This window comes from Penaeus chinensis, chromosome 10 (genome assembly GCF_019202785.1).
Source record: "Penaeus chinensis breed Huanghai No. 1 chromosome 10, ASM1920278v2, whole genome shotgun sequence".
Taxonomy (NCBI): Eukaryota; Metazoa; Arthropoda; class Malacostraca; order Decapoda; family Penaeidae; genus Penaeus; species Penaeus chinensis.
This window is the reverse complement of record NC_061828.1, coordinates 7,839,223-7,850,907: the sequence shown is the minus strand read 5'-3', so window position 1 is coordinate 7,850,907 and position 11,685 is coordinate 7,839,223. Positions and strand designations below refer to the sequence as shown.

The window sequence follows — 11,685 nt, the reverse complement described above, 5'->3', positions numbered from 1 at the left end:
TTTACAGTAAAGCATTGTCAATGTTTGGTCCGTCACCCACACATTGTAAACACAAAGAAAAATGTTTTGAGCGATTGAAGAAGCTGCTGTATCTTCAAAGTTTCAGTTAACCCAACCACCATGGGTAGTTTTTGTATTTTTTGTTACATACAGATGGCTCCACATGTGCTCAGCCGGCAAGAAGTCTATTAGTCAGCCCAAGTGACCGATCCTGATTTCTCCATCCCTTGAATTGGCGGGAAAACGTGTTTTTCGTTTTAATACAGTTTACAACAATGATGTTATTATCATTATTGATGTTATCATTACTAAATTGTTATTAAAATCTCGGTAACATTTAAGACAATGAAATATTACGAAAGACCCTTTCCAAAAGTCAAAGAAAAGGATAAACAGGTAGGGCTACTAACTGACTCCTTGGTGATTATGCACCTCTAGAGGCATCTATGCGTATATACAATAAATAAACTTATATTACAGTGGGTATGGCATGTATTCTTGCCATACGTGCTGATTGGATTCATTAAAATTTGGGTTTAGATTAAATCTAACTTCGCTTTTTAATCTGCCCCCAAACGTTCCTAAATGTCAAAGGGATCCCTCATGGAGCAAAGCCCTCGGGATCCTAGCAACGCTCACTGCCGGAAACGGTAGTGAGATATCACATCCGGCGGTCAGTAGTTCGACGCTAGTGAACGTTACGGTGCCCCTCCGTCCAAGTTATTTACACAAGGAAATGAAGAGTGTAAAGCACGTTTCATTGGTTATATTTCAATGATATCTTAATGAGCAAAGGGTGGCACAGGTAAAATCATGGCCACGACCCCTAAAAGTCGGTGAAATGAGTTGTCCTAGACACAAAGACAATACTTGTCTGACCTTTACGATCGAAATAGAAATCGAGGAGGATGGCAGCGGTGGTAATGAAGCCATGACATCGTTTTCAACAAAGGAAGAAGGAAAGAATAAAAATAAAGACAAAAGAAAAATTATTTTGTCCGGGAAAACGGTGTCGCCATCAATAACAAGGTTATAACATGGTGAGTTGTAAATCGTTTGTAAAAAATAGCAGCATAGTTTCCCTTCTTTTTCTTTAATGGTTATTACTACTATAAGCATTATCATTCTTAGAATTGCCATTATGATTACTGTCAGCCATATTATCAGCATTATTATTATCATAATAAGGAAAATAAGTATAATGAAGACAATAGTAATGATGATAAAGATGAAGAATATAGTAGTGATAATAAGAATGATGATAATAACGATAACGGTAATAATTATGAAAATAATAATAACTATTATTATTTTAGAATATCGATGATGATAATAATTATGATAATAATTATGATGATGATGATAATAACAACAATAATAATAATAATAATGAAAACAATGATAATATCGTTAATAAGGATTATGATAGTAACAATGATAACAGTGATAATAATAATAACTATTGCTACCATTATTTTTATTATTATCGTTGTTATTATTATTGTCATTATTATCAGTAGTAGTAGTAGTATTGTCATTATTATTATTATTATTATTATTATTATTATTATTATTACTATTATTATTATCATTATTATCATTATCATTATCATTATTATTATCAGTGGAAGTAGTGTGTCAGGTTCTTCAGTAAGGGATCAGACAAGGTAAAGTTGCAAAGGAACGGGCTAGCTTAACAAATTACATGTGCTATAAAGTAACACTCAACCAGGAGTACAAAAGACATTAAACATAAGACAGAGTTTATATCATCGACTACACTTAGTTACAAGCACTGCACCACACTTTAGTCACTGCACTTAGTCCCAAACACTGCACCACACATTCGTCACTGCACTTAGTCCCAAACACTGCACCATACTTTAGTCACTGCACTTAGTCCCAAACACTGCACCACACTTTAGTCACTGCACTTAGTCCCATGCAGCGTATTACATAGGGAGGCGAGGTCGCGTAAGAGAAGGTCGACTGTTGTTATTGTTGTTGTTATTGCCTCTATTGTTTTTGCATTAATATTATTATTGTTATCATCATTGTTGTTATTGATATTATTATTATTGTTATCATTTTTATTATTATTATTTGTATTATTGTTATTATTATCTATTATCATTAATATTAGTTTTATTATGATTATCATTATAATTATTATTATTATTACTATTATTATTATTATTATTTTCATTATTATTATCATTATTATTATTATTGTTGTTGTTGTTATTATAATTTTGTTTATCATCATCATCATCTTAATCGTCATTATCATTATTATTATTATCATTATTATGATTATTATTATCATTAACTTCATAATCACTATATAATTATCGTCGTCATTATCATTATCATTATTGTTATTATGATTAATATTACTATTATTGTTATTATTTTTTTGTCATGAGTTTATTATTATTGTTGTTGTTATTATTATTATTATTATTATTATTATTATTATTATTATTATTATTATTATTATTATTATTATTATTATTATTATTATTATTATTATCATCATCATTATTATTATATTATTATAATTAGCATTATTACTATTATTATTATTACCATTATTATTATTATCATTATCATTTTTGTTATGAGTTTTTTCTTATTATTATTATTTTTATTATTACTATCATTATTATTATTATTATTGTTACTATTATTATTACTATTATTATTACTATCATTATTATTATATTATCATTATTATTATTATAATTATTAGCATCATTATTATTATTATCATCATCATTATTACTACTGTTATTATTGTTATTATATCGTTATGATAATTATTATTAGTCATTATCATTAACATTATTATTATTATCATTATTATTATTATCATCTTTATTATTGTTGTTCTCATTAGTATTGTTCTTGTTCTTGTTGTTATTATTGTCATTATTACTATTATCATTATCATCAATACCATAATTAATGCCATCCTTATGATTATCCTTATTGCTACAATTTGTTTTGTTATCATTATGATTAGTATTTTTAATTTGGTTATTATTATCACCACAGCTGTTGTTATTATAATGATGATGATAATAATAATAATATTGGTAATAATAATAACAATAATATAGTGATAATTAAAATAATGACACTACCACTACTACTACTTATAATACTAATGATAATAATAATGGTAATGACTATTGTAATGATAACAATTATGATAACAATTATCATGATAATTATGATAATAATTTTTATAACAATAATACTAATGAATGATGATATTGATAATCATGATGACAATAATAACAATTTTGAGAAAAAATAATAAAAAAATAAGAATGACAGTAAGATAATATTAATATTATTATTACTTTTTATTATCATTATTACTATTCTCAGTGTCAATATATTTATTATTACTTTCTTTGTTATTATTGTCATCTTTATCATTGTCATTGTTATCATCATTTTTTTTTCTTTCATTTTTAGGTCAATTTCACTTTCATAGTTATTATTATCATTATCATATCGGTAGTTATTATTATTATTATTATTATTATTATTATCCTTCTCGTTAGCGTTAGCGTTATTATTATCATTATTGTTACTATTGATATCATTATTATTATCATTATTGTTATCATTTTTCAATTTCCAATATTGACATTATTCTCATTATTATTATTATTATTATCATTGTTATCACCATTATCATTATTATCATTATTATTATTATTATTATTATTATTATTATTATTATTATTATTGCTGTCGTTGTTGTTATAATTTTTTTATTATCAATGTTATTATTAGTGTTAACATTCTTCTTATTATAGCATCACTATTTATTGCTTTTGTTTCTGTTGTTCCTATTATTATCATCATTATTACTATCTTTCTAATTCTCCTCATTATTATTGTTACTATTGTTATCATTATAGCTATTGTCAATATTATTATTATCAACATGAGAGTAATTACCAATAATGATCATGATAATAGTGATGATAATAATAATAACAACCATGAGAAAAATTATGATAATGATAATTACAATGATAATAATATGATAATATGATAATTGTAATGATAGTAATGATAATGATAGCAATGCTATAACAATAATAATTGCAATAATAACGATAATGATGATGATAATGGTAATAATGATAATAATAATTATAACAATAATAATAATTATTATTATTATCATTATTATTATTATTATTATTACCATCATCATTATCATCATTATTTTTGTTATCATTATTATTTTCGTGATTATTATCATCGTTATAATTATTACTAATATTATTATCTGTATTCTTATTGTTAGAATTATCATTATTATCGTCGTTACTATTAATATTGTTGTTACGCTGATTACTATCATCATCATCATCATTATGCTGCTACGGTTGCTTGTGATAGAACCCGTTTTGAATTTGATTATCATCACTACTGCTGTCATGATTATTCATGTTATTACTTTTATTTTCGTTATTACGACTATTATTAATGTTACTATTATAATATTTACAGCATTGTTACTATTATTTCTATCATTATTATTATCATTACTACTACTATTATAATTATCATTACTATCCATTATTATTATCATTTTTTATTTTTATTAATATTAACATTATTATTATTTTTACCCTCATCACTATTATTATTATGATTATCGTTATTTGTATATTATCGTAATTGTTATCATTAACATTGCTTTTTTTAAGACTAGATGGATACATACAAATCACAAGGTATCACAAAACTTCTTTCATTATTTCAGGACGAACCGTACACCGCAGAGTTCGAGAGTTATTATAGCGCGATGGTCACTCTTGTCGTCATGAACATTCTCGTGTATTCCTCCGCCGCCGCCGTGCATTGCATGGGTCGACAGGATCTTCCCTCCTTCCGGACGTTCACTCCCCACTATCTCATTCCCTCCCAGTCTCCTCGTGCGCCTCCGTTTCCATCCCTTCCTCCTCCGGTCCTCCCTCACGAGGTCCAGCTCCAACAGAACCCCCGCGCGAATGTCGTGCGGTGGGACTCCATCAACTCGCTCTACATCAGCGCTGCCGGTTGGGAGGACGAGGAGCACGTCTACGATGAGTGGAATGACGGTGTGACTGATACATCCTGTTAGCATACAGTCAAGTATGATAGTTGCATTAATACGTACGATATTATCATCACCATTATTGTTAATACTAGTGAAAATCACACAAAAGCCCACACACAAGCGCGCACGCATGCACGCGCGCACACACACACTGGGAATTATTGGAGCATGGAACAATCTTCCAATTAGCATATAGACCTACTCACATAATATATACTAACACCTAATTAGAGGTGTCCCATTCGGTCATAACTCAAAGTTTACCATGTTGGCCGGATTGCCTCGAGGCTTCCCAGGCACACTTGTCTCACCGGCCGTACAGCAAGGGTCAGGACCCCTTTCGAGTTTACACTCCAATACATTAATTTCACAGCTTGTGAAGAATCACCTCTCACACCAATTACAGAGAGTTCTATTCACACATACATTTTCTCACAGCAACTCACTCGCAGCTACCAGCATACAGCCATACATGTACTCACACAACATACAGCATACAGAGATGTACTCTTAAAGAACACAAACACATATGCTCACATGGATACTTACAATCTAGAACCATACTCTCTGGCCCACACAGCTTAATGTAAATTGAGACAGAGGGTACACCACTGGTTTATTGTGTAGATATATATATATATTTTTTTTTTTTTTTTTATAGCAGCAGCAGCCTGAGTCAGACCACTGCAGGACGTAGGCCTCTCCCAATATTTTCTATTTTTTGTCTGTCTTGCATTTTTTGTTTCCAATCTTGGTCCCCAAATCTCATTATTTCGTCACGCCATCTTGTCATTGGTCTGGCCCTTGGTCTCTTTATGTTATCTATAACCCAATCTGTTACTTTCTTTGTCCTGTCTTCCACATATATAACCTGCACATTGCCATTTTTTCTTTTTGATGTGCCTGAGTATATCTTCCACTTTTGTCAGTTCCCTGATCCACGACACCCTCATTTGATCTCTTAGGTTAATTCCCAGGATCAACCTCTCTATCCCTCTCTGGGCACTTATTAATTTTTCTCTCCGATAATTTGGTTGTAGTCCATGTTTCTGATCCATAGGTCATAACTGAGAGGATGCATTGATTAAAGATTTTTATTTTTAAACATTAAAAAGAATGTGTTTGTCTGTACGAGTTGCCCTTGGTATATATACTTGTCTACTCCCTTTAGCGCTTGTACATGTATCTGTTCGAATTGAGCTCTACTGTTGAACATGTCCCACTTTCAGACTTTCTCTATTCACATTGTTTATTAGTTGCTGCATTTCATTTGCAGATTCACTGTAGTGAACAATATCATCTTCAAATCTTAGGTTGCTTAGGTATTCGTCTTCTATTTTGATAACCTTTCCGTTCCATTCTAGTTTCTTGAATATTTCCTCTAAACAGTTTTTGGCGAGATGGTATCGCCCTAACACCTTTTTTTAATTGGTATTTTATCGGTTTCCATGTGGAGCTTGATGGTTGCTGTCCCATCTTCCTATATATTTTCAAATATTTTACAGTATACCACCCCTACTCCCTGTCTTCGAATAGCTTCTAGTACTGCTGGTATTTGTACAGAGTCAGATGCCTTTTCGTGATCGATGAATGTCATACACAGTGGTTTCCTATATTGATTTGTTTTTTCTTTAATTTGGGTTAGCGTGTGGATTTGGTATGTTGTTGAGAATCCCCTGCAGAAGCCTGCCTGTTCTCTGGGCTGGTTAGAATCCAGACTGTCAGAGATGCGAGTTGTGATGACTTTTGTGAATAGTTTGTAAGTAACTGAAAGGAGGATTATGGGTTGATATTTTTTTTAGATCCTTTCTATCTCCTTTTTTATGTATCAAAATGATTGTTGCTTTTACCAGGCTTTTGGGTTTTTTCCATTTAAAAGCCTTTTGTTAAAGAGATTGGCCAGTTTCGTTGTTGCAATTTCTCCAGCATCTATTATAAGGTCCATGCTAATTCCATCTTCACCTGGTGTTTTCCCTCTCTTCACTCCTTTAAGCGCTCTATTCATTTCTTCTGTTGTTATGTTAGCTACGTCTCTAGTCACCACGTTCGCTTCTCTCCGTGGCTGTTCATTTGAGTAGTATGGATCCCTGTAGAAGTCCTCCACTACTCTTATGATTTCATTCTTATTGTACGTCTCTTCTCCATCCGGGTTCTGAATTGCATACATTTGATTTCTCTCTATTCCGAGTCTCCTTTTAGCTGTTTACATGCTGATACCTGAGACCACTTATTATTTGAGTATTGCATTGCCATACATCTTCTATCTTCTTTTTATTTATAGTGTTTGTTAGTTCAGCTAATTCTGTTTTGTCCCTGTTTAACGATACTTCCATGACCCTACATTTTTGCATAAACTCTTCAGTTTCTATTGAGAACTTGCTGAAGCTCTGATTTATGTCCTTTATTATATAATTGAACTGTTTGTTGATTTGGTCAATGTTAAGATCTTCATCACTGAGAAATGAATATCTGTTTTGGATGTTAAGGTTAAATTCTGCCGCTCTGGTCTTTAAGTTGGTATATATATATAAATATGTATATATATATACATACATTTATATTTATATGTCTATGTATATATATGTACACGTACATACAAAAAATATATATATATTTATATATCAAATGTTATATTTATAATACCCACAGGCTTTGCGTCAACATGCTAGGTAAGCGAAAAGGTCTCTGCAACAATCCCCACACCCCCCTACGAAAAATATCCAACAATTATCTTGTCAATAGCAATGATAGAACAAGAAGGGCGCCTTGTTTGAGCATCGATTCTTTGATGTATCAAGCTCTTCTCTGATGACATAGAGCAATACAGATATAAACAATTATTTTGATACAGATATTGTTACGGACAAACACACATTACACATTTTTTTCGGTAATTTAGCATATGATTATAACTGTCTACCTTTACCTGTATGGCAAGGGTTTAACATTCCTTTCAGAAGCTACACTTCTTGTCACCTAGCAATTTAAATCGGGCATATTAGAATTAATTGTAAAAACTGAATCATGCCTGGAGTCTCCTTGTGCTTGTCTGAATGCATTACGAGCCCTTGCTCTTGCTACTAGTTGCGACTGGTCTGGAAATCATGTTATTTATTGAAAGTCTGTGAGCCCTGTTAGATTTACACTCTGCAGGGTTATAATCAGATATGCGACCTTTTTCAAAGTAAAATTGAACTTCTCTTTAGTGAAAGGGATGCCATTTCCACCCTTTTCTTTCATTATGGCATAAAGAATGTTACACAGTGAGACAGCTTCATCAGATACTTGATCATATAATTGTGTTTCCTGGAGAACTATAACATCAAGAGCACAAAATGAGGCTTTATAAATTGAGGTTATTTAACCTTGGACTATGGAAGTGCTTGGCATTTGACATTGCATACTCTGTGAGTGCTGTTAGTTGTTCGTTAATTTTGAAGTACAGAAAGTACTGGCTATGTTAACTCTGTAACTTCCTTCTTGCGCTCATGGGGACTTGTCTATGTTAATGTTTCAATCCTTTTTCAGCTTGCTGCATTCAGAGGAGCTTCCTTGACATTGGCCTTCACATTAGCAACCTTGAAGTTGTTCTCAAGACAAGTATATTTACCACAAGTAAATTTATTTGTATCTTTATCATTGCATCATAATGAGGTGTATCCAAGTATTAATCCACTATGTTCTGAAGGATTTCATTTTCATCCACTGTCCTCACACCCCTGTAATTGTTTGTTTTTTTCAGGAGGACCGTCAAGGACCTTTTTGATAATGGAGTTTTGAAATGACTGATTTTTATTTGTGCACTTAACATAAACATTCTCTAGAGATGTTACAAGAAGAGACCGCTCACGTCTGCCATGGACTAGTTTTCAGTTTAGAGTTCATCTTCAATTGGTCATGGAGGAGAAGGGGTGGCCAGGATTTCAGTCCATGCTGAGCTGTGACCCCAAACCCTGGGCCTGAGTCCATTATCCTGAAATGACCAAAATCCCCTAACTATTGAGATCACATCAATATTAGTGTAACCCTGTAGGCTGGCCGGTACCAAAAATGGAATGGGTTAAAACCTCCTTACCTAGGCCAAGGACGGCATTTTGTTGCCCACCAACCATGCGAATGTAGGAATCCACAAAAAAACCAAGGCAGGCTCAGAGAATTACAATAAAAAGATAAATAACTTTATTAAAACATAGAGGTATAACTTTGCAAAAGCTACCCTGTAGGTCTGAAGTGGAACACTGGCTGAACTACTGAACCTCGTTCTACGTGCAGGCAAAACAGTAAAAGCATAGGTGTGTAAAGAGAAACTTTCAATGTTAACTAATTAAGGTTGACTGATACAACGGGCCAAAGACTCCAGGATAGCTCAAGCGACACTTGGAATGTTGTTGCGGTGTTTTACCATATCTTCGAGTTTATCAAAGGCTCAGTCATGAATTCCGATGCCTTTCGGTGGCTCTAAGAGTTTTACAGGCTCTTTATCACCCATGGACGTTGTAGCTGTGTTTACTGATGGGACAACCAGTGTGAGCATCCCCTTTTCCTCACATGCTGTTTCTCTTTCTCTCTCTCTCTCTCTCTCTCTCTATATATATATATATATATATATATAGACACATACATACATATATATATATATATATATATATATATATATACATGTATATGTATATATGTATGTGTGTGCATGCATATGCATATATATATATATATATATATATATATATATATATACATGTATATAGCCACACACACATACATATATGTATGTATGTATACATGTGTATGTATATGTATACATATATGTAAGTATACATACATGTGTATACACATACACACACACACACACACACACACACACACACACACACACACATATATATATATATATATATATATATAATCAATGAGTGGCCTTAGTGAGTGAAAGGGGTCTTAGCTTGCTGGTATATTGCTGATGGTAGATAGGAGACCCTCACGAGACCCCCGTGTCCCCGGGGTCGAGGACGAAGTGGTGGAGCCTGTGTGGCTCGGTCTGTCTCTCTCCCGCGGATACATATATATATATATATATATATATATATATATATATACATATATATATATAATGTAAAAGTATACATAAATATATGTGGGAGTAAATATACAAATTGTGTGTGTGTGTAATATAAATATATATATACTTATATACATATATATTGTGTGTATGTGTGTGTGTGTGTTTGTGTGTGTGTGTGTGCATATATATGTGTATATATATATAAATACATACATTATATATATATATATATACTACATATATATAAAAATAAATATATATTAATATTCATATGTATATACTATATACATATATGTATATCTATACTGTACTATATATATTCTATATATATATATATATATATATATATAATAATATATGTAATATATATATAAATATATATATATGTATATATAAATACATGTGATATACAGTATGTATATATGTACACACACACATGTGTGTGTATATATATATATATTTATATATATATATATATATATATATATATATATATATATATATATGTGTGTGTATATATACTGTACTATAAATTTATACACAATATACTATATATAAACTATACTAAATATATATATATACTATTCCATATTATAAATATATATATACTATTCCATATTATAAATATATATATATACTATTCCATATTATAATTATATATATACTATATATATGCTATACTGTACTATATACATATATGTATATCCATACTGTACTATATATATTCATATATATACACACTGTACTACACATATATATACTGTAATATATATGTGTGTATATATATATATATATATATATATATATATGAATATATATATGGTATACAATAGACATATATATTATATATATAAACTATTCTATATTATATATATAATATATATATATGCTATACTATAGTATACCATATATATACATATATATTATTCAGCTATACTCTACTATATATACTATATATATTATATCATATATTATATAGATACTATACTATACTTTAAATATATACTATACTATGCTATATACGTATATACTATATATATATACCATATTATACTATACTATGCTATACTATACTATAAATACATTTATGTGTGTGTATATATGTGTTTATACTAAAATATATTATATTATATATATATTTATATATGTATCAATATATATATACTATACTATACTATACTATACTATACTATACTATATGTATACTATACACCATGTGCTCATATGGGCTTTGTGCACACATATAGACACACACAAATACACACAGACACATACACATACAGTTATACGGCGAATACATTGCAGGCTCCTTTACAGTACTTTGGTACCTATTATGCGGGTCCTGATCTAGTGAGTTTTCTTACTCTTAGTTCATGGAGGACGCTGCTTTTCCTGCCAACTGGTTTGCGGCGATTAACAAGCGAATTTCCAGCACGAGGAAATTTGCCTCTGATATTTAGACATTGGTGAAGTAGAGTAGAATTATTATTTGATT

The 11,685-nt window shown here is 30.6% G+C and overlaps 1 long non-coding RNA gene across 2 annotated transcripts; it reads left to right on the top strand.

Annotated features, from left to right (window-relative positions):
- Positions 1-644: 644 nt before the first annotated feature.
- Positions 645-9,689, top strand: LOC125029637. 2 transcript variants are annotated; one of them, XR_007115213.1, is made up of 4 exons: positions 645-1,040; positions 4,796-5,166; positions 8,660-8,746; positions 8,874-9,689. It is a non-coding gene; the product is annotated as an uncharacterized LOC125029637 (long non-coding RNA). The 2 variants fall into 2 exon arrangements; XR_007115212.1 differs by having other exon boundaries at positions 647-1,040; positions 8,660-9,689.
- The last annotated feature ends 1,996 nt before the right edge of the window (positions 9,690-11,685 follow it).